Source organism: Amblyraja radiata, chromosome 1, assembly GCF_010909765.2.
Source record: "Amblyraja radiata isolate CabotCenter1 chromosome 1, sAmbRad1.1.pri, whole genome shotgun sequence".
NCBI classification, from domain to species: Eukaryota; Metazoa; Chordata; class Chondrichthyes; order Rajiformes; family Rajidae; genus Amblyraja; species Amblyraja radiata.
In genome coordinates, this window is record NC_045956.1 from 185,657,456 (window position 1) to 185,685,105 (window position 27,650).

Genomic DNA, 27,650 nt, shown 5'->3' on the forward strand with positions numbered 1-27,650 from the left:
GCCCCAAGCAAATGGGAGGAACAGCACCTCATATTTCGCTTGAGCAGCTTACAACAGTACATCACATGAATGGACCTTCTGATCTCATCTGCCTGTCCCGCTGAGTTACTCCAGCATGTTGGGTCTACCTTGGATTTGAGAGAGAATGGTTCACACGCAAATAGGTGGCAGAGTGGTACAGGTGGGAATGTTTAAAGAGCCAGACTAGATTTAGTGGGCTGAATGGCCTCCTTCGCAGTTGCTAGAAGAAAATATAAAGAATGTGCAGATGCTGCATTCTTGAGTAAAACCTGAACTGCTGGAGGAAGTCAATGGGTCAGGCATCACATCGGGATGCATCACAGCACGGTCTGGGAACAGCTCCATCCAAAACCACAAGAAATTGCAGCAAATTGTGGACGCAGCCCAGACCATCGGACAAACTGACCTCCCTTCCATTGACTCCATCTACACCTCACGCTGCCTCGGCAAGACCAGCAGCATCATCAAGGACCAGTCTCACCCCGGCCACTCCCTCTTCTCCCCTCTCCCATCGGGCAAAAGGTACAGAAGTGTGAAAACGCACACCTCCAGATTCAGGGACAGTTTCTTCCCAGCTGTTATCAGGCAACTGAACCGCCCCACCAACAACTAAAGAGCAGTTTCCACCTCATTGGAGACCCTTGGACTATCTTTGATCGGACTTTACTGGCTTTAACTTGCATGCAAACGTTATTCACATTCGTCCCTTTATTATGTCCCAAATCCTGTAAAAGGATTTAAGTATAGGAGCAGGGAGGTTCTACTGCAGTTGTACAGGGTCTTGGTAAGACCACACCTGGAGTATTGCGTACAGTTTTGGTCTCCTAATCTGAGGAAAGACATTCTTGCCATAGAGGGAGTACAGAGAAGGTTCACCAGACTGATTCCTGGGATGTCAGGACTTTCATTTGAAGAAAGACTGGATAGACTCGGCTTGTACTCGCTAGAATTTTGAAGATTGAGGGGGGATCTTATAGAAACTTACAAAATTCTTAAGGGGTTGGACAGGCTAGATGCAGGAAGATTATTCCCGATGTTGGGGAAGTCCAGAACAGGGGGGTCACAGTTTAAGGATAAAGTGGACATTTTTTAGGACCGAGATGAGAAAAACATTTTTCACACAGAGAGTGGTGAATCTGTGGAATGCTCTGCCACAGAAGGTAGTTGAGGCCAGTTCATTGGCTATATTTAAGAGGGAGTTAGATGTGGCCCTTGTGGCTAAAGGGATCAGGTGGTATGGAGAGAAGGCAGGTACAGGGATACTGAGTTGGATGATCAGCCATGATCACATTGAATGGCGGTGCAGGCTCGAAGGGCCGAATGGCCTACACCTGCACCTATTTTCTATGTTTCTATGTTTCTATCTGTACACTGTGGTGTGTGTTGTCTTTCCGCTGACTGGTTAGCACACAACAAAAGCTTTTCACTGTACCTCGGTACACGAGACAGTAAACTAAACACAAATGATCTGGGGAGTGAACGGACAGACGACATTTCAGGTCAACACACTTTTTCAGGGTAATCATATTAAACGATATAGATAAATAATGGAGAAGCTTAGACCATTGGCCTGTACCCGTGACTTCAAATACCACTGCAGCAGATGGAGAATTTACATTCACGTAATGAAATAAATCTGGAATAAAAAACGCATAACGATGATTATAAAACTATTGGATTATCATGTGGTGCGTGACCAAGAAAAAGGACTCTGCTGCTCTTATTGGGCCTGCCAGATGTACAGCTGTACAGTTAACCCTTCCTTGGTTGTTCTCCTGAAAGGGCTGAGCAAACATATCCATGGGACCTTAGCGGTGGAGAGTCAGAGAGTGACTCAGGCCCGTCGTGGAAACAGGCCCGTCAGGAACGTTTACGTCAATGCTCGACAGGAACGTTGTTGTGAGCACTTCACTTGATTATAGACAATAGACAATAGACAATAGGTGCAGGAGTAGGCCATTCGGCCCTTCGGGCCAGCACCACCATTCAATGTGATCATGGCTGATCATCCACAATCAGTACCCCGTTCCTGCCTTCTCCCCGTATCCCCTGACTCCGCTATCTTTAAGAGTATCTTGCTCTCTCTTGAAAGCATCCAGAGAACCTGCCTCCACCGCCCTCTGAGGCAGAGAATTCCACAGACTCACAACTCTCTGTGTGAAAAAGTGCTTCCTTGTCTCCGTTCTAAATGGCTTACTCCTTATTCTTAAACTGTGGCCCCTGGTTCTGGACTCCCCCAACATCGGGAACATGTTTCCTGCCTCTTGAGTGTCTAAACCCTTAATAATCATATATGTTTCAATAAGACTCCCTCTCATCCTTCTAAATTCCAGAGTATACAAGCCCAGCCGCTCCATTCACTCAGTATGTGACAGTCCCGGGAATGAACCTACGCTGCACTCCCTCAATAGCAAGAATGTCCTTCCTCAAATTTGGAGACCAATAGTGCACACGATACTCCAGCTGTGGTCTCACCAGGGCCCTGTACAACTGACGTTGAACGGACAGTACCCTGGCTTTATTTGGACGATGAATATAGGACATGTATTGCAGTGGAACAGGTACAGACTGGTTATTAAATAGGAACAGCACCGAGCTGTCATTTGCACCGATGGACCAGAACATCATCCAAATTGCAGCTCAATTTGGCCCATTAAGTATCGACTTGGTTTTTAAAGTTTAGTTTCGAGATACAGCATGGAAACAGGCCCCGCCGAGTCCGCGCCGACCATTGGTCACCCACCCGTACACTAGCTCTATCCTACACACTAGGGAAAATCCACAGAAGCCAATTAACTTACAAACCAGCACATCTTTGGAGTGTGGGAGGAAAGCAGAGCACCCAGAGAAAACACATGCGGCCACAGGTACAAGGGACATACTCTGCACAGACAGCAGCCGTAGTCAGGATTGAACACAGGTCTTTGGCGCTGTGAGGCAGCAACTCTACCGTTGCGCCACTGTACCACCCCCTGCCTCCTAGCACATCTTCCAAGTTTCTCCATTCCCTGCATGCCCGTGCTTCTCCAAAAGCCTCTTAAGAGCCTCTATCATATCTGCCTCCACCACAACCCCCAATGGTGTATTCCAGCACCCACCACCCTATGTGAAATAACCTGTCCCGCATATCTCCTTTATAAGAGGATGGGAACCATTTGGGTCCATAATGATAGGGAGCAGCTGGGCTTGTATACTCTGGAATTTAGAAGGATGAGAGGGTATCTTATTGAAACATATAGGATTATCAAGGTTCTGGACATGCTAGAGGCAGGAAACATGTTTCATGGGGAGAAGGCAGGAACGGGGTACTGATTGTGGATGATCAGCCATGATCACATTGAATGGCGGTGCTGGCTCGAAGGGCTGAATGGCCTCCTCCTGCACCTATTGTCTGTTGTCTATTGTCATTCCCGAATGTGAACCAAGTGAGAATCCTAAATAAGCAGAAACTGCAGCAGCCGGCCGTGCTGGCGTAACTCAGCGGGTCAGGCAGCATCTCTGGAGAACATGGATAGGTGATGTTTCGGATCAAGGCTCGTCTTCAGAATGTAGAATTGCAGAAACCACTAGTTAGTTTGGAGCAGGAGGATTTAAAAAAAGAAATAATGATGAACTTTCTGCGAAGAAAGAAAATAACTACTTTGGAAAGCTCAGGCGCTGTATCAACAACAAAAATAACAGCACAGGCGGAAAAATCAATTACTTGTTTAAATGCAAAACGGCCTGCAATTGAAAAATCTAATTCACAGCTCCAATACTGACAACTGAAGCACTTCGATCAGAGTGCAAGTGTAGAAGTTCCATTGAAGTATGTATTTGGCAGGTTGTGTTACTGATTGTGGGCAGTAGTCCATGTAGTGCACCAGTCGATCAGAACTGATTTTTTCATACATTATTCACTCTCAGGCTGTGGATGATACCTGCAAGGCCAGCGTTTATTGTCTGTCCAGGGGTCACGTCCATTATTGGGTCTGGCATCACATCTAGTCATGATCGAATGAAGTTTTAAAAGAAAAAGGACACAAAGTGCTGGGGTAACTCAGCGGGTCAGGCAACATCTCTGGAGGTGACGTTTCAGGGTCAATAGACAATAGGTGCAGGCGTAGGCCATTCGGCCCTTCGAGCCAGCACCGCCATTCACTGTGATCATGGCTGATCATCCCCAATCAGTACCCCGTTCCAGCCTTCTCCCCATATCCCCTGACTCCGCTATTTTTAAGAGCTCTATCTAACCCTCTCTTGAAAGCATCCAGACAATTGGCCTCCACTGCCTTCTGAGGCAGAGAATTCCACAGATTCACAACCCTCTGTGTGAAAAAGTTTTTCCTCGTCTCCGTTCTAAATGGCTTACTCCTTATTCTTAAACTGTGGTCCCTGGTCCTGGACTCCCCCACCATCGGGAACATGTTTCCTGCCTCTAGCGTGTCCAAGCCCTTAACAATCTTATATGTTTCAATGTGATCCCCTCTCATCTTTCTAAACTCCAGAGTATACAAGCCCAGCTGCTCCATTCTCTCAGCAGGACAGTCCCGCCATCCCGGGAATTAACCTTGTAAACCTACGCTGCACTCCCTCAATAGCAAGAATGCCCTTCCTCAAATTTGGAGACCAAAACTGCACTCAATACTCCAGGTGTGGTCTCACTAGGGCCTTGTACAACTGCAGAAGGACCTGTTTGTTCCTATACTCAACTCCTCTTGTTATGAAGGCCAACATGCCATTTGCTTTCTTCACTGCCTGCTGTACCTGCATGCTTACTTTCAGTGACTGATGAACAAGGACCCCCAGATCTTGTTGTACTTCCCCTTTACCCAACTTGACACCATGCAGATAATATTTCCAAACTTGTCACCATTCAGATAATAATCTGAATCGTGTCAAGATGATAATCTGATTGGTGTCGAGACCCTTCTTGAGACTGAGGGGGGGGGGGGGGGGGATGGGGAAACAAAGTGGAAGAGAGGTGGGGCAGAAGAGTGGAGGGGCAGGACAAAGCTGGAGGAGAGGAGGGGCAGGATAAAGCTGGAGGAGAGGAGGGAAGGACAAAGCTGGAGGAGAGGAGGCAGGAGAGTCCAAAGGGATAAAGCAGTAAATTTCCTCAGGTAGTGAAACTCTGATTGAGTGTGACTGAGTACCCATCATCCTGCGAGCAAAAGAATCCCAAGAAAGATGGAATTGAAGAAGGCTCTCCATCCGAAATATCACCCATTCCTTCTAACCGGAGATGCCGCCCGTCCCCCTGATTTATTCCAGCATTTGGTGTCTATCTTCGGTGTAAACCAGCATCTGCAGTCCCTCCAACACATGGAATTAATGTAGGATTCGTGCAAATGAACGGTGGATGCTCAGTGCAGACTCTATGGGCCAAAGGTCCTGTTCCCGTGCAGTATCTCCCCATGTTATTCCCATCTAAATACATTCCCAGCAAAGGGAATTCAAGAACCAAGGGGCATAGGTTCAAGGTGGGAAAGAGGGGGGAAAGATTTAATGGGGACCTGAGGAGCAACCTTTTCACTTGGAGGGTGGTGGGTGTATGGAACAAGCTGCCAGAAGAGTGAGTTCAGGCAGATTCTATAAGAACATTATTTATTCCTTATCTCCAGTGCTGTATGGGTGAAAAATAAGTGCTAGTGTGCTTGGTTAATGAACATATATGTCCTGAAAACAAGACTGCCATTTAGATTTTTAGAGGGGCCAGTATGTCATATTGGTCGGTGTGTACCATAGCAAAAAACATTATTTGATGTGACTAGTTTTTGTCATTCTTTGCATAACCATGTCAGGGCTAAGAAGGATGGACATTTGGACTTCAGAAGGAGTGGGTTGAAGGAAAGAGTACAGGGAACAGGATCATAAGTTCACAAGTCATTGGAGCAGTAGTAGGTCATTCAGCCCATCGAGTCTACTCTGCCATTCAATCATGGCTGACATCTTTCCCTCTCAACCCCATTCTCTTGCCTTCTCCCCATAGCCTTTGACACCCTTAAGGCCCTGTCCCACTCGGTGATTTTTTCGGCAACTGCCGGCGTCGTTGACTGACGTAACAGGGTCGCCGAAAGATTTTGGACATTTCAAAATCCAGCGGCGACAAAACAAATGTTGCGACACTCGAGCAGACACCGCGCGCCAATACGTCGTCAATCCGCGTTACGCCGTATCACGCCGCGACTCTTTCGGTGACCGGATACGCCAGTGAATGCTGCCGACAGTCGCCGAAAAAAATGGGCCAAGTGGGACAGGCCCTCTACCAATCAAGTATCTGTCAATCTCTGCCATAAAAATACCCATTCACTTGGCCTCCACAGCCGTCTGCGGCAATGAATTCCACAGATTCACCACCCTCTGATGAAATAAATTCCTCCTCATCTCTTTTCTAAAGGAACGTCCTTTTATCCTTTTAGTCTATGCCCTGTGGTTCTGGACTCTCCCACTAGTGGAAACATCCTCGCCAGCCGTGATTTCGAACGGCACCAGAGTCTCAAGGAGCCACTTGGCCAATTATACTTGATAGTTAAAAGCAATGTCCCAACGTGTGGCTTTTAGTGTGTCCTCGTAAATTATCCAGATACTGTATTCCAAAAATGTCATTTTCTGAAAGAATGCTGCCTAATTTGCATATAAATGAACGAACACAACGAACTTGCACTGTCTCCCCAGAGATTCCAGTGCGTAGATTTGAAACCGGTTCACTGAAGCAAACTCTCAACAGATGAGTTTAGTATTTTGCCCATCTTTCTGCCTTGTGGTCCCACCGTTCGATGAAAGGCAAGACAGCGGGGCTTACATGATGTAAAGGGCCTGTCCCACTTTGGGAAATTTTTTTTCGGCGACTGCAGGCATCATTGACTGACATATCAGGTCACCGAAAAATTTGCGGTGATGACGTATTAACGTGCGGTGTTTATTCAAGTGTCTCAAAAAAAATTTCCTTGCCACTGGATTTTGAAATAGACAATAAACAATAGGTGCAGGAGTAGGCCATTCGGCCCACTGAGCCAGCACCGACATTCAATGTGATCATGGCTGATCATCCACAATCAGTACCCCGTTCCTGCCTTATCCCCATATCCCCTGACTCCGCTATCTTTAAGAGCCCTATCTAGCTCACTCTTGCAAGCATCCAGAGAACCGGCCTCCACCGCCCTCTGAGGCAGAGAATTCCACAGACACCACTCTCTGTGAGAAAAAGTGTTTCCTCATCTCCTTTCTCAATGGCTTACCCCTTATTCTTAAACTGTGTGGCCCCTGGTTCTGGACTCCCCCAACATCGGGAACATGTTTCCTGCCTCTAGCGTGTCCAAACCCGTAACAATCTTATATGTTTCAATGAGATTACCTCTCATCCTTCTAAACTCCAGAGTGTACAAGCCCAGCTGCTCCATTCTCTCAGCATATGACAGTCCCGCCATCCCGGGAATTAACCTTGTAAACCTACGCTGCACTCCCTCAATAGCCAAGAATGTCCTTCCTCAAATTAGGGGACCAAAACTGCACACAATACTCCAGGTGTGGTCTCACTAGGGCTCTGTACAACTGCAGGAGGACCTCTTTGCTCCTATATTCGATACCTCTTGTTCAAAATCTTATGGCGGCACTGGTATGACGTCGGCAGTCGCCGAAAAAATTGGCAAGTGGGACAGGCCCTTAACACCTTTCCCTCCCCCCATTGTGTAAAATGGCAATCTAGACCTCCGCATTTTCAATTAGATCACTCCCCAAACTGCACAAAGTCCCCTTCCCTTAAGCTCGCTCACTCACAAAAGGCACAGGAGGACGGCCAATTATTCAGAGCACAGACAAAAAGTGCTGTATTCACAAAGAAGCTCAAATTGTGCAGAGAAGGGTAGTTTCGTAGCTGAGCAGTCTACAGCCAGATAAGCCAGTTCTCCCCTGTTTTTCACTCCGACAGAGAGGAGTCTGGCCACACGTTACAATTCTTAAAGGGATAGACGCAGAATATTATATAAACTGCACATGTCATGCACTTTGTACCTTCGGTGGTGAACCAAGACAACTGTTCACCCCGTAGAAACAAGGAACCGCTAGTTCATACACAAAGGGCCACACAGTGCTGGAGTGACTCAGCAGGTCAGGCAGCATCTCTGGATAGGTGAGGTTTGAAACATAAAAGATTGTTAAGGGCTTGGACACACTAGAGGCAGGAAACATGTTCCCGATGTTGGGGGTGTCCAGAACCAGGGGCCACAGTTTAAGAATAAGGAGTAAGCCATTTAGAACGGAGACGAGGAAACACTTTTTCTCACAGAGAGTGGTGAGTCTGTGGAATTCTCTGCCTCAGAGGGCGGTGGAGGCAGGTTCTCTGGATGCTTTCAAGAGAGAGCGAGATAGGGCTCTTAAAAATAGCGGAGTCAGGGGATATGGGGAGAAGGCAGGAGCGGGGTACTGATTGGGGATGATCAGCCATGATCACATTGAATGGCGGTGCTGGCTCGAAGGGCCAAATGGCCTACTCCTGCACCTGTTGTCTATTGTCCAGTGTCTATTGTTTCGGGTCGAGATGCTTCTCCAGTCTGGTTGCAGGGTGGAGGAGCAGAGAGCTGGAAAGGGGGAGTGGCGGGACAAAGCGTAGTAGACAATAGGTCAACATAGACAAGGGTGGGTTTTGAAAGTCAGATAGTTTCATCCTTTCAGATTAGCAAAGTTGCTATTCTACTAAGTAACATCTTTAAAAAAAAAGTGAATCAGCGCATTAAGGGCCTGTCCCACTAAGGCGATTATTTATGCGACTACAGGCGACTAGGCTGTAGCCACATGGTCGCCGGGGTGACGCCTGTACGGTCGTGAGTCGTCTCCTCAGTCGCCCAAAGAGTCGTAGCGTCTTTCTGGTCGCCGCTGGATTTTCAACATGTTCAAAAATTTTCGGCGACAGTCGGCGACAGTTGGCTGGATGTAGGTGCTGACCTCCTGACGTAGGTGCTGACCTCCTGATGTAGGTGCTGACCTCCTGACGTAGGTGCTGACCTCCTGACGTAGGTGCTGACCTCCTGATGTAGGTGCTGACCTCCTGATGTAGGTGCTGACCTCCTGACGTAGGTGCTGACCTCCTGACGTAGGTGCTGACCTCCTGACGTAGGTGCTGACCTCCTGACGTAGGTGCTGACCTCCTGACGTAGGTGCTGACCTCCTGATGTAGGTGCTGTCGTAGGTTGTCACCAGGTGCTGACTTTGGTGAATTCCATTGGCGACTACCTACGTCAACCGGCGACAGGTACCGGCGACTGAATTGTCTTCAGTTGTCGCCGACAGGGTCGTTGCTTGTCGTAGCTTGTCGTGGGTGGACGTAGGTTGACTTTGGTTGTCGTAGGCTGTCACCTGTGTGGTCGTAGGCTGTCACCTGTGTGGACGTAGGTTGTCGCCTGTGTGGTCGTAGGTGTGGTCGTAGGTGGACGTCCTAATAGGTCGCCGGTTGTCGGTAGCTTGCCGTAGCTTGACGTCGACTAGGTGGGAGGTTGTTGTAGCTTGTCGTAGACATTGTTGTGGGGGGTCCGGTCGCCGGTTTATCGGCAACCTGCTACGACTGTGACGGTCGCCGGCAGTCACCTAAAAAATCGCCTAAGTGGGACAGGCCCTTTAGCGTTAACATCCAACAATTATTTAACATCTGCCAGGTTCTTCCCCTTTGTTATCAGGCTTCTGAACGGTCCTTCCATAAGATATGGAATAGTGGAGGCAGATACAACAGTGGCATTTAAGATACTTTTGGATCTGCACTTGGGCTTGCAGGGAAAAGAGGGATATGGATTATTTCAAACAGCCACAAGTTGGTTTTGACTTCATTTCAGCAGATTAGGAGGGAGAGATAGATCGGCCAATGGCAGAGTAGACTTGGTGGGCCGAATGGCCTAATTCTGCTCCTATTACTTATGACCTTATGACATTGTGGACCGAAGGGCCTGTTTCCATGCTGTACTCTTCTATGTTCTATGTTCTGCCAATGGTAGATTGGGGATCACACGATATGCAAATTAGATTAATTTGTCTTGGCATAATGTTACACATGAACGGTGTGGGCCGAAGGGCCTGTTCCTGTGATGTACTGCTCTATGTATAGAATGATTTGATTTAACCGGACAGCAGGCAAACAAAAAGCTTTTCACTGTATCTTGGTACAGGTGACAATAATAAATAATATAGCGCAGTACTACAGCACGGGTTGTGAACATTTCCTTCCGTTCATTTAAATCTTACCCCCCATAAGGGCGGCACGGTGGTGCCTTACAGCCTAAAGGACCTGTCCCACGAGCATGCGCCTGCATGCAGCGAGCGCGACCAAACCGGAAGCGGGGGCCTCGCGGAGGTCGAGTGATCCCCGTACAGGGCCGGTCCCACCAGCATACGCCTGCATGCAGCGAGCGCGACTAAACCGGAAGTGGGGGCCGCGCGGAGGTTGAGTGATCCCCGTACGAGTTGACGTGAAGTTGGAGCAAAGTCCGCGGGAAGTTCGCGCTAGACGTACGCTGCGTACGGCGTCAAGACGCTGCGCACGCCCGTCGAGGCGGTGCGTACGGCCTCAATGCGGCTGCGGGCCGGCAGGCCGTTGCTGCGCGGTCTTTTTGAACACTGTCAGTTTTTCGGAGCCCCGCGCAATATCGGGCCCAGCTCCGCACAATTCCATACGGCTCCGGCGATCGAAGTGAGACCGGCCCCGCAAGGCCGTACGGCTCAAGCGACCGCGTTAGGTTGCGCTTGCCGCATGGAGTCGCATGCTCGTGGGACAGGCCCTTTACATGCATTGCTGCCTTACAGCTCTTGCAGCGGCTGAGACCCACGTTCGATCCCGAGTACGGGTGCTGTCTGTACGGAGTTTGTACGTTCTTCCCGTGACCTGCGTGGGTTTTATCCGAGATCTTCGGTTTCTTCCCACACTCCAAAGACGTGCAGGACTGTAGGTTAAATGGCTTGGGTGTCAGTGTAAATTGTCCCTGGAGTGTGTTAATGCACGGGGATCGCTGGTCGGCGCAGACTCGGCGGGACGAAGGGCCTGTTTCCGCTGTGAATCTCTAAACTAACAAAAGAAAAATCGACCGAAATAGTTTCTCATCCTCGGTGTTGTATCTTGCTGAATCAGATCCTCTGTATGTGAGTCTCCAGAAGTGATCGTGTCTCCCTAAATACCTGGGGCTCTGACTGCTCCAGCAGTCCTACTGCTTGTAACGCAACATACATCACACAAGGAAAACACTCCAAACTCCTTCCACGCAGAGCTCAGAAATAGGCCCATGCCCTCTTCAATCCCTTGGTAGCTTTTGGAAAAGAGCTATCCTAGTGAGTGCCTTATACAGAATGTAGAAACATAATATTTTGCCACAAAAGCTTTTCACTGTGTTTAAGAAGGAACTGCAGATGCTGGAAAATTGAAGGTACACAAAAATGCTGGAGAAACTCAGCGGGTGCAGCAGCATCTATGGAGCGAAGGAAATAGGCAACGTTTCGGGCCGAAACCCTTCTTCGGACCCTGTCATAGGCATCGATGCTGAGAATGCTGCTCCGAATTAAAGATAGTCCAAGGGGTCCCCAATGAGGTAGATGGTAGCCGCAGAGTTACCCCAGCTCTTTGTGTCGTTCGATGCATTATACATTCTGTTTTCGAGAATGCTGTTTGTCAATTAGTCTAAATTAAATTAAATGTCTTTATTTATATAGCACATTTTTAGTCAACTTGCATTGACCCCAAAGTGCTTCACATAATTACATTCACACACACAGGCAAAGGTGGGTGAAGTGTCTTGCCCAAGGACACACACAGGCAAAGGTGGGTGAAGTGTCTTGCCCAAGGACACAACGACAGTATGCACTCCAAGCGGGATTCGAACCGGCTACCTTCCGGTTGCCAGCCGAACACTTAGCCCATTGTGCCATCTGTCGTCCTAGTTCAGGGATACAGCATGGAAACAGGCCCTTCGGCCCACCGAGTCCACACAGACCCGTCCTTCACTCCCTACACACTAGGGGCAATTTCCAAAACCCATTTGACCAGCAAACCTGCACGTCCATGGGAAGTAGGATGAAACCGCAGCACCCGGAGGCAATCCACGCGGTCACGGGTAGAAGGTACAAACTCCACACAGATAGGGCCTGAGGTCAGGATTGAACCCGGGTCTCTAGCTAGTACCAGCTGGGCAACCCTTAGAGATGAACGCAGTAACTGGAATATACGCCCGAATGCTCAGAAAAGTTCAAAGTGTCAGTTGGAGGGGCCATGCCACCAACGTCCAGCTCTATGGGGAGATTCCACCTCTGACCGAGAAGATCAGGCGGAGAAGGATGAGGCTCACTGGTCACTGCCACCGTCACCCAGAAATGGTCAGCAAACAAGGTGGTGCTGTGGTCACCCGTACAAATGGTATATTAGCATTCATAGCACAAGGATTTGAGTATAGGAGCAGGGAGGTTCTACTGCAGTTGTACAGGGTCTTGGTGAGACCACACCTGGAGTATTGCGTACAGTTTTGGTCTCCAAATTTGAGGAAAGACATTATTGCCATAGAGGGAGTGCAGAGAAGGTTCACCAGACTGATTCCTGGGATGTCAGGACTTTCATATGAAGAAAGACTGGATAGACTCGGCTTGTACTCGCTAGAATTTAGAAGATTGAGCGGGGATCTTATAGAAACATGCAAAATTCTTAAGGGGTTGGACAGGCTAGATGCAGGAAGATTGTTCCCGATGTTGGGGAAGTCCAGGACAAGTGTCACAGTTTAAGGATAAAGGGGAAATCCTTTAGGACCGAGATGAGAAAAACATTTTTCACACAGAAAGTGGTGGAGCTCTGGAACTCACTGCCACAGAATGTAGTTGAGGCCAGTTCATTGGCTATATTTAAGAGGGAGTTAGATGTGGCCCTTGTGGCGAAAGGGATCAGGGGGTATGGAGAGAAGGCAGGTACGGGATACTGAGTTGGATGATCAGCCATGATCATATTGAATGGCGGTGCTGGCTCGAAGGGCCGAATGGCCTACTCCTGCACCTATTTTTTATGTTTCTATGTTTCTAACCCACCATGGAAGACGTGACCCGGGACGGCCAATCAAGACGATAGACAATAGACAGGAGTGAAGGAGCAGGCCATTCGGCCCTCCGATGTGATCCTGGCAGATCATCCACAATCAGTACCCCGTTCCTGCCTTCTCTGCACATCCCCTGACCGCTATCTCCACTATGCTGAAGACCTTGATGGAAGACCCATGTGTAGAGACAAAATGAGGAGCTTGCCAGCTGCGTGGAGAACAGGGATGTGTGGTGCGGCCATCACCGTGCCTGTCGGAAAGCATAACCACTGCGTCGCTATACGTTTTCAATGATTTAATAATAATAAATAATAATAATAATATTAATAATAATAGGTGTTACGAGCCCATTCCTGGCCTTACTTGGAACCCTTTGGGTCCCGAGCCTGTGCCAAATATAATGCAATATTAAACTGATAACTTCTGCCTGCACATCATATGACACACGGCACAACTGACCAAGATTCATCAATTGATCAATTATAAACTCTCCCGATTGCTGGTTTGTAAAGGGCCTGCCCCACTTGGACATTTATTCGGCGACTGCCGGCATCATTGACTGACGTGTTGGGTCACCGAAAAAGTCGCGGCGTGATGCGGCGGCGATGCGGCGGTGACGACTTATTGACGCCCGGTGTCTCCTCAAGCGGCGCAACATTTTTTTTTGTCGCCGCTGGGTTTTGAAATGTTCAAAATCTTTCGGTGACCCTGCTACGTCAGTCAATGACGCCGGCAGTCGCCGAAAAATATCGCCAAGTGGGACAGGCCCTTTAATTGGCCCGAGTGGTGCAAAAATGGGATAATCAAAGGTCGGCGTGGCCCAAGAGCCTGCTTCTACATTGTATCTCTAAACTAGGGGTTCCCAGCATTCTGGGCCAGGACCCTCCTTCAGAAACATATAAGATTGTTAAAGGCTTGGACACGCTAGAGGCAGGAAACATGTTCCCGATGTTGGGGGAGTCCAGAACCAGGGGCCACAGTTTAAGAATAAGGAGTAAGCCATTTAGAACGGAGACGAGGAAACATTTTTTCTCACAGAGAGTTGTGAGTCTGTGGAATTCTCTGCCTCAGAGGGCGGTGGAGGCAGGTTCTCTGCATGCTTTCAAGAGAGAGCAAGATAGGGCTCTTACAAGATAGCGGAGTCAGGGGATATGGGGAGAAGGCAGGAACGGAGTACTGATTGGGGATGATCAGCCATGATCACATTGAATGGTGGTGCTGGCTCGAAGGGCCAAAAGGCCTACTCCTGCACCTATTGTCTACTGACTGCATGTAGTGGCGGCTGGAGAAGAGGTGGGGATACGACAATGCTTGGCAATTTTCTCAAAGTAGATGCAAGTTGCAGTAAACTAAACTAAACTATTCCCTCGGCTTCTGATGCCCCGGGCAGAGGTAGCTGCAGGCAAAGTTTTCTCCAGACCTTGGGCATCCTCTGGGCTCTGATTGCGACCTCCTTAAGGAATTTCCATTGCAGTTGGAGAACCGTAGCCACAAAGGCACCATGCTGCAAATAGAGCTGTCACAGCACTAAGTGCACCCGCAGGCTCTGTGCTTATACTGGGGTGGATTCCCAACATGAGATAGTGTCCCCTTCTGCACGACAAACTATCCCTGCCTCAATGTGCCGAGGAAGAAAAATCAATAGATCTTCCATCCCAATGGACCTCGCTTCCCCCTGCAAGCGCCAGCGAGGAGCGCAAAGCAGCGGGTTTGTTCATCACACGAAGCTACGCTTGCCATGATTAGTATTCCTCAGAGTGATGCTGGCTGTGAGAGATTGCTACTGATGAATTCCCCACAGTCCTCCACACACACACGCAGCTCTCTGCCTTGTGAGAGGAATCCAAAACAGTTAAAGTCCTTTGACATGAAAAGATTTGTTGATTCCATCAACGTATTTTTGGCTCCGTTTTGAGTCTTCAGAGGAAAGACATTTTTTTTTCGCTCTGTGTTAATAGGAATGACATGAAGAAATGTCCCGATTTCTCCCAATTGTCCCCATGGAGTCAGAGCCCTGAAGTTGGCTGTGGTGTAAAATGTAGAACAGTGCCGCGCAGGAACAGGCCCTTCGGCCCACAATGTCTGTACCGAACATGATACCAAGATAAACAAACTCATCTGCCTGCATATAGTCAGCGAGTCATAGGGACAAAAGCATGGAATCTGACCATTTGGTCTGACTTCCCCATGCTGACCAAGATGCCCCATCTACATATTCCACCTGACAGCAATTGTCCCATCTCCCTCTAATTCAGGGGTGGGCAACCTTGTTGTGCATGGGGGCTTTACGCAGGATGCGGAACAGCCAGAGCTCGCCGCTGCTCGCCGCTCAGTGGTTCCGCCAGGCCTCCTTGCATCCTTGCATCACCGCGTCTGGGCGCCGCGGCCTCGGGCCCAGAAGGTACCGGAGATGCCTGCGGGCAGGATGATTACGGGGGAAAAAATACGACTGCAGGCTGGATGATTTCGGATTACGGGCCGCATTCGGCCCGGGGGCCGTAGGTTGCCGACCCCTGCTCTAAATCTTTCCTATTAAAAGGCCCACATCCCTCCACACCTTGGATATCTTGTATCATTGATGCATAGTCTCAGCCTAGAGTTAACACATAGAACGATACAGCACAGGAACAGGCCCTTCGGCCCATCATGTCTATGCCAAGTTAAACTAATCTGCACGTGATCTATATCTCTCCATTCCCTGCATATTCAAGTGTCTATCTAAAAGCCTCCTAATGCCTCTACCATATCTGCCTCCACCACCATTAAGTAAGTAAGTAAGTAAGTTTATTGGCCAAGTATTCACATACAAGGAATTTGCCTTGGTGCTCCGCCCACAAGTAACAACATGACACACAGTGACAGTTACGAATGACTCAGAAAACACTAATCATTAATAATAATAAAACATTAATGATAAAACACCATTGATCAAGCATGTGAACCAACAAAATACCAGATCAAAGGGAAGGCTACAGATTTTTGGCTGTTGAGTAGAGCAACTACTCGTGGATAAAAACAGTTTTTATGTCTGGCTGTGGCAGCTTTGACAGTCCGGAGTCGCCTTCCAGAGGGAAGTGATTCAAAGAGTTTGTGGCCAGGGTGAGAGGGGTCAGAGATGATCTTGCCCGCTCGCTTCCTGGCCCTTGCAGTGTACAGTTCATCAATGGAGGGAAGGTTGCAGCCAATAATCTTCTCTGCTGATCGGACGATTCGCCGGCAAGGCATTACAGGCACACACCATTGTAAAAAAATACACCCCCACTCTTCCTTTAAACTTTACCTCTTTCACCTTAAAACTATGCTCTCGAGTCTTTGACTTTTCCATGGGCAAAAAAGTTCAGCATAGAAACAGTCTCTTCGGTCCACGATAAATGTGAATACAGTTTGCCAACTGTCCCGTATTAGCCGGGACATCCCGTATATTGGGCTAAATTGGTTTGTCCCGTACGGGAACGCCCTTGTCCCGTATTTGACCGCTACTAATCGAGTCGAGGGGACTGTCGGGTCGGAGCGCCACGCCCGGGCCCGCCTCACCCGTCCCGACGTAGTGCAGCCCATGGAGTGCAGCAGCAGCAGCAGCAGCAGCAGCGCCTCGCCCGTGGCCCCGTCGGTCGGCAGCCCGGCCAGCTGTCCGACCTTCGGACCTTCGCTTACCGCCGACACCACCACCACCCCTCCTTCTCACGGCCGATTATCGGTTCATGATTTGGATGGGGTGCCCAGAGTAGGTGAATCGAGGACCAGAGGACATAGGTTTAAGGTGAAGGGGAAATAGTTTCAAAGGAATCTGAGGGGTAACTTTTTCACACACAGGGTGGTGGGTGTATGGAACAAGCTGCCAGAGGAGGTGGTTGAGGCTGGGACTATCCCAATGTTTAAGAAGCAGTTAGACAGGTACATGGATAGGACAGGTTTGGAGGGTTATGGACCAAGCGCAGGCAGGTGACAATAGACAATAGACAATAGGTGCAGGAGTAGGCCATTCGGCCCTTCGAGCCAGCACCGCCATTCAATGTGATCATGGCTGATCATCCACAATCAGTACCCTGTTCCTGCCTTCTCCCCATATCCCCTGACTCCGCTATTTTTAAGAGCCCTATCTAGCTCTCTCTTGAAAGCATCCAGAGAACCTGCCTCCACCGCCCTCTGAGGCAGAGAATTCCACAGACTCACCACTCTCTGTGAGAAAAAGTGTTTCCTCGTCTGTGTTCTAAATGGCTTACTCCTTATTTTTAAACTGTGGCCCCTGGTTCCGGACTCCACCAACATCGGTAACATGTTTCCTGCCTCTGGAACTCCCGTCGGAGTTCCATCTTCCCGGCGAGCGGGCCCGAACGTAGCGGCGACTACGGAGGGCTCGGGAGGCCCCGACCACGGGTGAACGACAGAGGTCTACAGAGGAGGAGGACTGAACTTTGGTGCCTTCCCTCCCAGTGGGAAACTTTGATCCCGCTGTGTGAGGATGTGTATGTTAAAGACTCTCGTGTTCTGCGTGCTTTATTTTATTCGTATGGCTGTCTGGTGACATCACATTTCACTGTATCAATTGGTACATGTGACAATAAATGTCTCTTGTCTTGTCTCTTGACCTTCGGCCCAACTCGCCCACACCGGCCAGCAATGTCCCAACTACCCTGGTCCCACTTGCCTGAGCTTGGCCCATAACTTGTAAAAAACGTTCCCCGCACATCTCCTTTATAGTATCCCCCGCCTCATTAGCACGGCTTTTCATAGAGTCATACAGGGTGGTTACCAGCCCAGCAACCTAACTTGCCAACACCAATCAACCATGTCCCATCTACACTAGTCCCGCTTGTCTGCGTGATATAAAAATGCTCGATAATGATCCCAAATGTCAATCCTTCTACTGGGGATTCATCGTCATGGAGATAGCAAATTGGAGAGGGGGCAATGATGTTTATATCCCATCAATCATCAGATCATAAGTGAATGGAACAGAATTAGGCCAATCGGTCCATCAAGTCTAGTCCGCCATTCAATCATTCAATCGGTCCATCAAGTCTACTCCGCCATTCAATCATGGCTGATCTATCTCTCCCTCCGAACCCCATTCCCCTGCCTTATAGACAATGGGTGCAGGAGTAGGCCATTTGGCCCTTCGAGCCAGCACCGCCATTCAATGTGATCATGGCTGATCATCCCCAATCAATACCCCGTTCCTGCCTTCTCCCCATATCCCCTGACTCCGCTATTTTTAAGAGCCCTATCTAGCTCTCTCTTGAAAGCATCCAGAGAACCTGCCTCCACCGCCCTCTGAGGCAGAGAATTCCACAGACTCACCACTCTCTGTGAGAAAAAGTGTTTCCTCGTCTCCGTTCTAAATGACTTATCCCTTATTCTTAAACTGTGGCCCCTGGTTCTGGACTCCCCCAACATCGGGAACATGTTTCCTGCCTCTAGCGTGTCCAAGCCCTTAACAATGTTATATGTTTCAATGGGAATTATTCAGAGAGATACGAGGCAAAGGAGAGCAAATGGGAGTAGCTTAGATGGGGTATCTTGTCCGGCAACGACACGTGGTGGTAAGAATGAATTGTAACACTCTGCTTCAGAATACATTCAAGTGCAGTAAAACTCTGATAATCCAGCATGTTCAGGACTTTGCGTGACAGGCAGCATCTGCTGGAGAGAAGGAAGGGGTCACGTTTCGGGTCCGAAACATCACCCATTGCTTCTCTCCAGAGATGCTGCCTGTCCCGCTGAGTAAAGGGCCTGTCCCACGAGCATGCGATTGCAAGCGGCAAGCGCGACCTAACATGGTCGCTTGAGCCGTACGGCCTCGCGGGGCCGGTCCCACTTCGATAGCCGGAGCCGTATGGAGTTGTGCGGAGCTGGTCCCGACATCGCTCGGGGCTCCAAAAAACTGACCGTGTTCAAAAATTCCGCGCGGCAACGACCTGCCGGCCCGCAGCCGCATTGAGGCCGTACGCCTCGACGGGCGTGCGCAGCGTCTCGACGGGCATACACAGCGTCTCGACGCCGTACGTCACGTGCGAACTTCCCGCGGACTTCGCTCGAACTTCACGTCACTCACTCGACCTCCGCGCGACCTCCGCGCGGACCCCGCTTCCGGTTTGGTCGCGCTTGCCGCATGCAGTCGCATGCTCGTGGGACAGGCCCTTAACTTTGGCTTTTTGTGTCTATCTTCGATTTAAACCAGCATCTGCAGTTGTTTCCTACACATGTTCAGGACTTTGTCATTTGCTGTTTATGTCGGCAGTAGGTTTTGGAGGTGTCAGTAGGTTTACTTTTAGGTTTATTAGTACCACGTACCGAGGTACAGTGAAAGTCTTTTGCAGGTTAACCATGCACGTCAGATAATACTTTACAGAAATACAACCAAGTCAAACACAAGTACATTAAGATGAGCAAAGGGAAACATACAGAGTACAGAATATAGTTTTCAGCATCATAGCGCATCAGTTCCACAACGAACGTCAACAAAGAGGTTGAAATGAATCAGATAGTACTCAGATAGTACTCACCACCCAAGTAAAAAAACACATCTAAACTCTGCCCCTCTCTTACCCCATACCGCAAAGCCTGGCCCTTTAGTCAATATTCAATACACAATAGGTGCAGGAGTAGGCCATTCGGCCCTTCGAGCCAGCACCACCATTCACTGTGATCAAGGCTGATCATCCACATTCAATACACATCCTGCCTTCTCCCCATATCCCCTGACTCCGCTATCTTTAAGAGCTCTATCTAACTCTCTCTTGAAAGCATCAGAGAATTGGCCTCCACTGCCTTCTGAAGCAGAGAATTCCACAAATATTTGATATTTGCATCCTGGGAAAAAAGGTTCTTGACTGTCTATCCGATCTATGCCTCTTTGTAGTTCATGTGGTTTAAAATAACTTTATACAGTTCTATCATGTCTGCCCTCAACCTCCGGCACTAACAACAAAACAATCCCAGTCTGCTCGGCCCGAAACGTCACCCATTCTGTCTCTCCAGAGATGCTTGCCTGTCCCGCTGAGTCACAGAGTATTCTGTGTATGCCTTCGATTTAAACCAGCATCTGCAGTTCTTTCCCACACATTCTGTTGAACTGCTTATGGCTAATGCCCTCTAATCTAAGCAGTAAACCTCTTCTGCAGTTAATAATGCCACACACAGTACATCAGGGATAGAAAATACCAGAGTTCAGAATGGGGTCTTACAGCATTACTAGAAAGTTACAATTACAGAGGTAATGTGGAGAAAATAAAATTGCCTAGTCTGTAAAGAGGTAGAGTGGATGATAAGGAGTACATAGAAACATAGAAAATAGGTGCAGAAGGAGGCCATTCAGCCCTTTGAGCCAGCACCACCATTCATTGTGATCATGGCTGATCGTCCCCTATCAATAACCCGTGCCTGCCTTCTCCCCATATCCCTTGATTCCACTAGCCCCTAGAGCTCTATCTAACTCTCTCTTAAATCCATCCAGTGACTTGGCCTCCACTGCCCTCTGTGGCAGGGAATTCCACAAATTCACAACTCTCTGGGTGAAAAAGTTTTTTCTCACCTCAGTTTTAAATGACCTCCCCTTTATTCTAAGCACGTGGCCCCTGGTTCTGGACTCGCCTAACATTGGGAACATTTTTCCTGCATCTAGCTTGTCCAGTCCTTTTATAATTTTATATGTTTCTATAAGATCTCCCCCACATCCTTAAACTCCAGTGAATACAAGCCTAGTCTTTTCAATCTTTCCGCATATGACAGTGCTGTTCACTAGTCTGATAACAGCAGGAAAGAATCAGCTCCTGAATCCGGTAATGCTGCCTGTCCTGCTGTGTTACTCCAGCACTTTGTGTCCTTTTGTGTATTAACCAGCATCTGCCGTTGTTTGATTCTACACTTTGACTGCTCCACTACAAAATCTCCTCAACAGATGCCGACTTTGAAGGGGTTTTCCCCCACTATCCTACGGGAGTTTTGTGAGACCCTCTCTCACTGCTCAACAGTCAGAAGGAGGGTCTCGACTCGAAACCCTAATCTGAGGAAAGACATTCTTGCCATAGAGGGAGTGCAGAGAAGGTTCACCAGTCTAATTACTGGGATGTCAGGACTTTCATATGAAGAAAGACTGGATAGACTTGGCTTGTACTCACTAGAATTTAGAAGATTGAGGGGGGATCTTATAGAAACGTACAAAATTCTTAAGGGGTTGGACAGGCTAGAAACATAGAAACATAGAAATTAGGTGCAGGAGTAGGCCATTCGGCCCTTCGAGCCTGCACCGCCATTCAATATGATCATGGTTGATCATCCAACTCAGTATCCCGTACCTGCCTTCTCTCCATACCCTCTGATCCCCTTAGCCACAAGGGCCACATCTAACTCCCTCTTAAAAATAACCAATGAACTGGCCTCGACTACCCTCTGTGGCAGGGAGTTCCAGAGATTCACCACTCTCTGTGTGAAAAAAGTTCTTCTCATCTCGGTTTTAAAGGATTTCCCCCTTATCCTTAAGCTGTGACCCCTTGTCCTGGACTTCCCCAACATCGGGAGCAATCTTCCTGCATCTAGCCTGTCCAACCCCTTAAGAATTTTGTAAGTTTCTATAAGATCCCCTCTCAATCTCCTAAATTCTAGAGAGTATAAACCAAGTCTATCCAGTCTTTCTTCATAAGACAGTCCTGACATCCCAGGAATCAGTCTGGTGAACCTTCTCTGCACTCCCTCTATGGCAATAATGTCCTTCCTCAGATTTGGAGACCAAAACTGTACGCAATACTCCAGGTGTGGTCTCACCAAGACCCTGTACAACTGCAGTAGAACCTCCCTGCTCCTATACTCAAATCCTTTTGCTATGAAAGCTAACATACCATTCGCTTTCTTCACTGCCTGCTGCACCTGCATGCCCACTTTCAATGACTGGTGTACCATGACACCCAGGTCTCGCTGCATCTCCCCTTTTCCTAGTCGGCCACCATTTAGATAATAGTCTGTTTTCCTGTTTTTGCCACCAAAATGGATAACCTCACATTTATCCACATTATACTGCATCTGCCAAACATTTGCCCACTCACCCAGCCTATCCAAGTCACCTTGCAGTCTCCTAGCATCCTCCTCACAGCTAACACTGCCCCCCAGCTTAGTGTCATCCGCAAACTTGGAGATATTGCCTTCAATTCCCTCATCCAGATCATTAATATAGATGCAGGAAGATGCTAGATGCAGGAAGATTGTTCCCGATGTTGGGGAAGTCCAGAACAAGGGGTCACAGTTTAAGGATAAAGGGGAAATCTTTTAGGACGGAGATGAGAAAAACATTTTTCACACAGAGAGTGGTGAATCTGTGGAATTCTCTGCCACAAAAGGTAGTTGAGGCCAGTTCATTGGCTATATTTAAGAGGGAGTTAGATGTGGCCCTTGTGGCTAAAGGTATCAGGGGGTATGGAGAGAAGGCAGGTACAGGATACTGAGTTGGATGATCAGCCATGATCATATTGAATGGCGGTGCAGGCTCGAATGGCCTACTCCTGCACCTATTTTCTATGTTTCTATGAAACGTCACCTACACATGTTCTCCAGAGATACCACCTGACTTGCTGAGTTGCTCCAGCACTTTGTGTCCTTTCCTGATTCTGGTGGCTCAGGCTTTCAAACTGTTGTATCTTCTGCCCAATGGCAGTGAGGAGAAGAGGGAATGTTCCCGATGTTGGGGGAGTCCAGAACCAGGAGCCACAGTTTAAGAATAAGGGGTAAGCCTATTCTCTATTGTCTATTGACCAGGGTTAATATGGTTTATCATTGTGTTGGCTGCTTTACTGAGGGCAGTTTTCCTCTGCATTGTGCCATAACATTTTCCCAGGGCAAGAACACCATGTTGAATTGGATCAAACTAATAAGTCTGAAGAAGTGTCTCGAACAGAAACGTCACCTAAACCTCTGGAGACTTTGCGCCCCACCCAAGATTTCCGTGTGGTTCCCAGAAGTTGCAGGTGGTTGCCGGAGGTTGCAGGTAGTGGAAGCAGGTAGGGAGACTGACAAAAACCTCCGGGAACCACACGGAAACCTTGGGTGGGGCGCAAAGTCTCCAGAGGTTTCCGTTCAGGTTTCCTAAGTGGGACAGGGGCATAAGATGCTACCTGACCCTCTGAATCAGCACTTTGTGTTTTTCCTTGGTAAACCAGCATCTGCAGTTCCTTGTTTCTACATATTGGATACTGATTAGCGCGGTTACCTCTCTATCCCACGGGTGCTGTCTGTACGGAGTTTGCACGTTCTCCCCGTGACCATGTGTGTTTTCACCAAGATCTTTGGTTCCCTCCCATACTCCAAAGATGTACAGATTTGTAGGTCTTGACCCTGTGCATTGACCCTGGTGTGTGTCGGAGTGTTAATATGCGGGGAGCGCCAGTCGGCGCGGACTCTGTGGACTGAAGGGCCTGTTTCTGCGCTGTATCTCTAAATGAAACTAGACTCAAGACTCCCAAGGGCATGGACATCATGAGTTATATATAGAGTAACCCACCACCTTCTACGCTGCTGTGGAAAGTCTCTTTGGCATGTACTTCCTAATGTTATTTATAAGTAAGTTTTCTTGTGTTATTGCCTGAGGGATACATGGAGAAAGGCGAGCTGCTGGATCTGCCACCAGATAGTGGCTTTTTGGTCACCCACTGATCTCAAGCACGGTGAATTACAATTTCTCTGACAGCTTGATATGAAAACAACTAAGGGATATGTATGTGAAAGCAAGTTACATTTAAGCTCCTCTGGCACATGGATATGCAGGGACGAGGGGGGGGGGGGGCGGTAAAAATGGGAAGAGATAGACATAGACATAGAAAACATAGAAATTAGGTGCAGGAGTAGGCCATTCGGCCCTTCGAGCCTGCACTGCCATTCAATATGATCATGGCTGATCATCCAACTCAGTATCCCGTACCTGCCTTCTCTCCATACCCTCTGATCCCCTTAGCCACAAGGGCCACATCTAACTCCCTCTTAAATATAGCCAATGAACTGGCCTCGACTACCCTCTGTGGCAGAGAGTTCCAGAGATTCACCACTCTCTGTGTGAAAAAAGTTCTTCTCATCTCGGTTTTAAAGGATTTCCCCCTTATCCTTAAGCTGTGACCCCTTGTCCTAGACTTCCCCAACATCGGGAGCAATCTTCCTGCATCTAGCCTGTCCAACCCCTTAAGAATTTTTTAAGTTTCTATAAGATACCCTCTCAATCTCCTTAATTCTAGAGAGTATAAACCAAGTCTATCCAGTCTTTCTTCATAAGACAGTCCTGACATCCCAGGAATCAGTCTGGTGAACCTTCTCTGCACTCCCTCTATGGCAATAATGTCCTTCCTCAGATTTGGAGACCAAAACTGTACGCAATACTCCAGGTGTGGTCTCACCAAGACCCTGTACAACTGCAGTAGAACCTCCCTGCTCCTATACTCGAATCCTTTTGCTATGAAAGCTAACATACCATTCGCTTTCTTCCCTGCCTGCTGCACCTGCATGCCTACTTTCAATGACTGGTGTACCATGACACCCAGGTCTCGCTGCATCTCCCCTTTTCCTAGTCGGCCACCATTTATGATGATGTTGGTTTAGATATCGGACGTCACAAAGGAACTTGGGAGTGCTGGTGAAGGATTACCAAGAGGTCAATTTGCAGGTTGAGTCAACGCTCGTCGTGGTGGCTATCCCTCGAGGTCGAGGATGATGGTTTACGACATTCTGTTGTTTTTTATGGACTCTCAGGTGGCTTATGACACCAATCCTAGCTTTGAAAGTTCTTCGGCATTCAGGACAGGTAATTCCAGACGGCAGATCGTGCTTTGGTCGTTGCTGCCTCTCTTTCCCTTCTCTTCTCTTTTCTTCTAACTCTGCGCATCTCTTGGCTTCGAGAGGTCGCTCTTCCTTCTTGGATGATGGTTCGCCGGAGTTTCCTGTCCTTGGCATTGGTTCCCCAATTGTCGATGTCGATTTCACATTTCTTCATGCTGGCTTTAAAGGCGTCTTTGAATCTCTTCTTTGGTCCGCCTCGTTTCCGTTTGCCTTCTTTAAGCTGGGAGTAGAAGGTTTGCCTTGGTAGACGCTCGTCTTTATTTAGCCTAGCAAATCAAGGGTTTACTGCTGAGGCTGTTGAGGCAACCTTTGGAATTTTGTGAGTAGTTTTGGGCCCCGTATCTGAGGAGGGGTATGCTGGCTCTGGAGCAGGTCCAGAGGAGGTTTACGAGATTGGGTATGAGGACTGTTTGAAGGCTCCGGGCCTGAACTTGCTGGAGTTTCTTGAAAGGCCTGGATAAAGTGGATGTGGAGAGGATGGTTCCTACTAGCGGGGGAGTCGAGGACCAAGAAGTCACAGCCTCGGAATAAAAGGACGTACTTTTAAAATGGAGATTGGGGGAATTTCTTTCGCCGGAGGGAGGTGAATCTGTGGAATTTGGATGTGGAGGGCACGGCATTGGGTATTTGCGGAGATTCATAGTTTCATGATTAAGAAGGCTATCAAAGGTGACAGGGAGAAGGCAGCAGAATGGAGTTGAAAAGGTAAAATAGATCAGCCATAATTGAATGGCGGAGCAGACTTGATGAGTTGAATGGCTTAATTCTGCTGCCGTGTCTTATGGTCTTATGTCGGTAAGTTACCTGAAATTGCAGCACTATCGTGCACACTGGACAATTATAGGGAAAACTTACATTTTTTTTCTTATCAAAGCCAATTAACCTACAAACCTGTACGTCTTTGGAGTGTGGGAGGAAACCACAGCACCCGGAGAAAGCCCACGCGGTCACGGGAAAATGTACAAACTCCATACAGACAGCACCAGTAGATTGAACTCGGGTCCCTGGCGCTGTGAGGCAGCAACTCTACCGCTGTGCCACCGTGCCGCACTTATGCCTACTCCAAAGTCTCTGAAATGTTCATAAGTTATAGGAGCAGAGTTAGGCCAATTGGCCCATAAAGTCTACTCTGCCATTCAATCATGGCTGATCTATCTTTCCATCTCAACCCCTGACACCCGTACTAATCAAGAACCGGACCCTGGCTACAAGGGACGTTCTATTGGTCCCCCCCCCCCCATGATCCTGTTGTGCAGGACTATTCTACGTTCTGCGTATGCTTGCACCTGTCCAAATGATGTCCAATTGAGGCCAAACGGATTATCCAAGAACCAACATGGTGATTATGGGCCAAATGGCTTCCGTCTGCTCAAATATCATTGAAAGGTAGTGATGCCAGCATAACATTGCAACATTAACACCAACACTCCAACAAGCCTGTTGGATGGAATCCTACTCAGAGGAAGTCTGGAACGACAGATGGCACAATGGGCTAAGTGTTCGGCTGGCAACCGGAAGGTAGCCGGTTCGAATCCCGCTTGGAGTGCATACTGTCATTGTGTCCTTGGGCAAGACACTTCACCCACCTTTGCCTGTGTGTGAATGTGTGTGAATGTGTGTGAGTGATTGGTGGTGGTCGGAGGGGCCGTAGGCACAGATTGGCAGCCACGCTTCCATCAGTCTGCCCCAGGGCAGCTGTGGCTACAGAAGTAGCTTACCACCACCGAGTGTGACTGAGGAGTGAATGAATAATGCGATGTAAAGCGCCTTGAGTATTAGAAAGGCGCTATATAAATCCCATCCATTATTATTATTATGAAGTCTTTCCCAGTCTCTGTGTTTAGGCTTCAGAAGCCCAGCTATTGTGCCGATCCCAGAAGCTGCCCACCGCAGTGTCAACATTTACATCCAGTGTTCTCAATGCCCCTCGTGTACATCGGTGAGACCAAGGGTGGACATGGCAATCGTTTCGCTGAACACTTGCGCTCGGTCCGCCAAGGCCGGCTGGGACTCCGGGTTGCCAACCATTTGAACTCACCTTCCCATTCTCATTCTGACATTTTTTCCTTGTCCTGGGCCTCCTCCATTGCCAGAGTGAGGCCACGAGCAAGCCAGAGAATCGGGCACCGCGTACTTCACTTGGGTGGTTGTGGCCCGTCGGTAACGATGATGGCGGGATGTGCGGTCTCTATTCTGGTGAGTTCTCACATGGCTTGGGTAGCTTACAACCAAACAGTATGAACACTAAATTCTCCAATATTAGGTAACCTCTAACTAACCACCCCCGTCCCCTCCCCCCAACCTCACCCCCCCCCCTCCCCCATCCATGCCCCACCTGGATACCCCCCCTATTTCCCCCCTCCAACCCCCTGCCCCTTCTGTTACTATCTGGCTTCACAATCTGCAACTCTTTAAACCTGTCTCACACCTTCTGATCTTATTCCGAAAAATGTTCCCAATGTTGGGCGAGTCCAGAACCAGGGGCCACAGTCGTAGTATAAAGGCAAGGTAATTTAAGACTGAGGTGAGAAAAAACTTTTTCACCCAGAGAGTTGTGAATTTGTGGAATTCCCTGCCACAGAGGGCAGTGGAGGCCAAGTCACTGGATGGATTTAAGAGAGAGTTAGATAGAGCTCTAGGGGCTAGTGGAGATGAAGGGATATGGGGAGAAGGCAGGCACGGGTTATTGATAAGGGACGATCAGCCATGATCACAATGAATGGCGGTGCTGGCTCGAAGGGCCGAATGGCTTCCTCCTGCACCTATTTTCTATGTTTCGATGTTTCTGCT

General features: G+C 48.6%; 2 protein-coding genes across 2 annotated transcripts in view; one reads left to right on the forward strand and one right to left on the reverse strand.

Annotated features, from left to right (window-relative positions):
- The window catches only part of LOC116987847 (dedicator of cytokinesis protein 2-like), a 1,012,655-nt gene that overhangs the window by 519,526 nt on the left and 465,479 nt on the right, over positions 1 to 27,650 (reverse strand). The gene's annotated exons all lie outside the window — the stretch shown is intronic.
- The window catches only part of LOC116982653 (protein INSYN2B-like), a 128,964-nt gene that overhangs the window by 74,151 nt on the left and 27,163 nt on the right, over positions 1 to 27,650 (forward strand). The gene's annotated exons all lie outside the window — the stretch shown is intronic.